Consider the following 5,311-nt stretch of genomic DNA (forward strand, 5'->3'; position numbering starts at 1 on the left):
AGGCCGTGGCAGCGCGCACAGCGCGCGCAGCACGCGCAGGAGCTACGTGGGCTTGTAGCGCGCGTAGGCCTCGCTGCGTGGGCTGCTGCTCGCACGCACGCGCATGGGCGGCCCATCGTGGCTGCCGTGTGTGTGTGCGTAAGTGTTTGTGTTCATGCACGATTCCTAAAACATGCAGAGTTCGGTTAATGATTAAATTCCTAATTCTATTTGATAAATTAATTAATTAGAGTTCTTGTAGGATTCTAGGTTTAATTAATTTGTATCTGAATAGGATTCCAATTCCCTTTCCATACCCCTATAAATATGTGGCCTGGGTTCACAATTTATAACGAGTTTAAAAAGGTATTCAAAGTGAGTTTTTGAGAGAAAAATTTAATCACACATCTTGCTCAAAAGTGCCGAAAATTCTAGTACCTTAAGGGCGATTCTAGTTGGTCAATCTTAAGGCGGATCCGGACGTGCTGTGGACTATCTACGGAGGGACGACACTTGGAGTCCTAAAGACTTGTTCTTGTTCAGTTCGGGCGCAGCTAGGGAGGGCACGCAACAAAGAGTATGCATCTAAATTATGCTATATGATTATGTGTAAATAATATGTAATCCTGGGTTAATGGTTGTTTCCGCATGATTTATGTAATATCATATGTATCATAACCTAACATGTATAACATATATACCTGAAGTAGAAGCAACGTTCCCGTTCTTCTCATCTTCCTTCTTCTTCAAGCAATCCCTCTTCCAATGCCCCTTCTTCTTGCAGTAGAAGCATTCAGAGTCGTCAGGAGAACGAGTCACCCTTTTCTGTTTACCAGAGCTGGTGCCGTTGGACTTGGATGAGGGCGAAGCCTTGCCCTTACCTTTCTTGCCCTTATTCTTGCCCGATTTCTTGAAGTTCTTGGCCTTACGCACCGTAAGCATATCATGCTTGTTCTCTTTCTTGAGCGTCTTTTCAGCGGTTTTCAGCATACCGTGAAGCTCAGTAAGAGATTTCTCCATGCTGTTCATGTTGTAATTCAACTTGAACTGATCATAGCCATTATGAAGCGAATGGAGAATGATGTCAATAGCCATTTCATTTGAGACGTCAGAATCTAGAGCTATCATGCTCTCAAAGAGTCCAATCATTTTAAGAACATGTGGGCTCACTGGTTCTCCTTTCTTGAGCTTAGTCTCAAGGATCAACCTCTGAGTCTCGAATTTTTCGATTCTGGCTTGGTCTTGAAACATGTTCTTCAACTCCGAGATGATTTGGTAAGCATCCGAGTTAATGAACGTTTTCTGAAGTTCAGGACTCATGGATGCAAGCATCACACATTTGACATCCCTGTTGGCCTGAATCCAACGATTAAGGGCAGCTTGAGTTACCTCCGGCCCAGCCTCTTCCGGTAACTCTTCCTCAAGGACATATTCCTTTTCCTCATGCATAAGAACTATTTGTAAGTTCCTTTGCCAGTCGAGGAAATTGTTGCCATTCAACTTCTCTTTGTCGAGAATTGAACGCAGATTGAAAGTGTTATTGTTTGCGGCCATTTGATTACTACAATTGAAAAGAATTTGCAATAAATAACCATTCATATAATTCAATAACTTTGACATAAAAGCAAAAAAGCAATCATTAAACTATTAAAACATTTCATTCATACAAAAAGCAAAAACATGGTCCAAAATGAATGAAACGATTCCAAGACCCCAAAAGTCTTAAATCCTTAAGCAGCTTTAGCATGTCTTAAGTAGTTTAAGATTTTAGGTAAGCAAAACCTATTGCTAGTAATCTCCAAATTACTCTTGGTTAATAAATTAATGCCATAATTTATCCCATTGCCACAACTTAATGCCATTGTTGTTTGAGTTGTAACCACAATCAACGTGCTCCTTTAGGACGCCTTACCACCTAAGTCAACTAAAATAGCACCTCGCTTTAGCGTAAACCTACTATCTTAGATCCCTAGATTTTTGTAAGTGCTTGATTTGGAAGGCAATTTTTAAACTCAATATTACTTTGGACCTAGTTGTTTCTATGTTGGTTCGATTATTTAGTGAACTTAATCTAATCGATTCATATAAAACAACCTGTTCATGCAAAGCATACATACATTCATACATTCACGCATAATATATATATATAGAAGTGCATAAATAAATGGTGATCTAGTATGACCCAAAACTTCTTGTCTTGAAGCATCCAATCTTCATCACCTCCTTGTTAGCTTGGCATCGTCTTGAATCTTCGTTCAAATGCTAACTTAAAGTTCTAAACTTAGAAATGCTTGAAAATAATAAAATTACATCAAAATTTCCATGGTACGCAGACCATATTTAAAACTTTACATTCAAATATAGAACGGTATGCAGACCGTATTAAACTATCCAAAATTGGCCATACTAGTCACTCGGAGTACCTGCATTACATAAAATATATATTCTATGCATTCACCCATTCGTGTGCTAAAACGAATGGCCCATATTAATATGCAAGTATTTACGTGAATTAATTAAAATTCACGTTCACAAAAATGCGTCCTAAAAGATTAATCAATTTCCAAATTATTAATCCTTAGACTTTATACTAATTAAAATTGAATTTAATTAAAATAATGCGACCTACGAAAATAATTAAAATTAATTATTTCATTTTAATTTCATTTAGTGGCTCCCACTCAAACCAATAATTATTCCGGATAATTAATTATGAAATATTAAACTAAAACTCGCGGCCCGGCCCAAGCAAAAAAAATATTAAATTAAATATCCCGTTAGCCCAAATTAATGCAAATATACGAAGCCCAACGAAATAAACAATTTTCAACGAAAAAAGTCCGATTACGTACTTGGACTTGGCTTGCGCCCAGCCCAATCCCTTGCGTGTGGCCCATGAGGCGCACGAGAAAGCTCGCACACCCCAAGCTTTCGCGCGCGCGCGTGCCCACAGTTGTCGCTACCCCTGCGCTGCGCCGTTGTGCCTTCGTGCGCTGGATGTCGCATGGCCTTTTGCCTTGCTTCGTCGCAGCCCCCGCAAGCAATGCCTGCCCCTTCCTCGCCCAGCACGCACGAGGCACGCAACACGCTTGCTGCTGCCCGTGTCGCTGCAGCATGGCCAATGCATAGCAGCCCGTATGGCTCGACGAGCCATACGTCCACCACACTTGTGTTCGTGCCTTTGGTTCGTGATAAGGACCAACTTAATTAAAATAAATTTAATTTCACGAACTTGCATTAATATTATTTTTCAAAAAGTTACGATTTTATTTTCGAAAAACAACGATTTTTTACGATTTAATAAACTCCAACGACAATCCAATTTCGTAAAAATATTAAATCAAGGGCTAACAATATTCAAACTTTTAAGAACGAAGGAATCAACATTAAAGTTTGAACTTTTAATTAATAAAATCCGAAGCTTTAAATCGTTCATTAACATTTAAATTTCAGATTTCTAATAATTTGGTTTAAGTGCGATTAAAATTAACGAAACCATTCAAAATTTTAATCTAATAATTTTAAACTTAGCCACTGACCCATGAAATTATATCCCCTTTCCCAATTAACCGAATCATTAAACCAAAATTAATTAAAATTCAATTAGGGTTTCAAATTTTTCGAATTGGGGAAAGGCAAAATTAGGGTTTATACTTATCGGAAAAATCTGAAATTTTTACCATAGATAAAAAATATACCCAGAAACATTGTGTCAAAATTTCAAGCAATTCCGAGTAGTTAGGTTGACCTTTTAATTGAATTACTGTCCGACACTTTTAATTTTTAATGAAAAATTAACAAAAACGCCCAAAAAATGATACTTCGAGGCCTGTTTTTGCAATTCCGTTCTCATTAGATGATCTTAGAAAATCCTTTTCAATCAGATTAGGGTTTTAAAATTCGAAAAAATGAATATTTTTGATTTCGGACCTGATTATTACGCAATTCATCCAATAATTCGTAAAAAATTCTGAAAATCCAACAAAAATTCAAAATTTTCGACAGATGCAAAAACAATAAAATCATGCTAATTCATGCTTTGAATACATAAGGCTCATGATACCACTGTAGGGGAATACAATTAAACATAATAACATGTGCGGAAACAATCCCCAAAGCCAGGAAACATGTATAAAGCACAGATTAAGAAAACTTACATTCGAAGCGTGTTTTCTACAATAATGTGTCAACGAACACGAACAAAGAACTCCACTTGTCGTTCCTCTACTTGGTTCACCGACACGTTCAGATTCGTCTTGATTATCGTAGCTTAGACAATCGATCCAAGATACTTTGCTTTTGGGATGAACACACCTTGGAGGCACAGAGAGAATTAGGGTTCTCTGTTTTCTCCTAGGGTTGTGTGTATTGTGTTGTGATTAGTTGGAAAAAGGTTAGAAGGTCATTTACATAACCTTACTAACCGACCAAGCCTTGAGGCAAGGCCGGCTAGCAAGCCTCGCGCACCATCACACGGACACGCACAATAAGCTGGGCCGTGGGCCGCGCTGCTGCTGCTGTGTCGTGGTCTCGGCCCGCACGGGCACAGCTCCTCGGCCATGGGCCTCGCTTCTGCGTTGTGTTGCTTGCTTGCCTAGCGCGCGCGCGCCCATGGGCTTTGAGTGCTTCGTGCACTCGGCTCGTGGGCCGCTCCTCGTATTCGCGTTTTAATATATTTCCGATATATTATTTATCGTTTCGTATACGACGAATCACCGTCGTACGATACGATTTATTCGTCTCGCGTAGCTTACGAATATTCGCGATACGATATACGATTCCGATGCAAGGTCGTATCGTATAATACGTTTCCAACTTAATTCCCGAAAAGCTATTAAATGAATTTCCGATTCATTTAATCCGGTGATCTGTTACGTGTCATTGGTGTGACCTTGTAGGTTCAGTCAAGAGTAAGTTGTGAGTTCAATATCCATTAGAACTCACTGATCGGAAGCATTGCTCCAGCTAGCTGTTCCGATCACTTGATCTCACTGAATTAATTGTTCGCAATTAATCTGAACCTTGGTATTAGACTTAATGCACCTTGGGTGAAGGACATATTTCCTTCATGTGGACATGGCAGTGTCGCAATCATTTGCATAGATACTTACTTTGAGAAGATTAGTATCGGACAGACCTATGAAACTTTACTGTAAGATATGAAAATCTGTCATAAGTAAATTTCATTACATTATTAGACACTAATTCTCAACACCTGAGTGATTTGAGATTACTTGTTTGAGAACTGGTTACTTTGACGCTGTCAACCGTCGCACCGTAAAAGGAGACCATAACGCCAACGCTCAAGTAATCACCTATCAAACGAAGTCTA

Source organism: Spinacia oleracea, chromosome 4, assembly GCF_020520425.1.
Source record: "Spinacia oleracea cultivar Varoflay chromosome 4, BTI_SOV_V1, whole genome shotgun sequence".
NCBI lineage: Eukaryota > Viridiplantae > Streptophyta > Magnoliopsida > Caryophyllales > Amaranthaceae > Spinacia > Spinacia oleracea.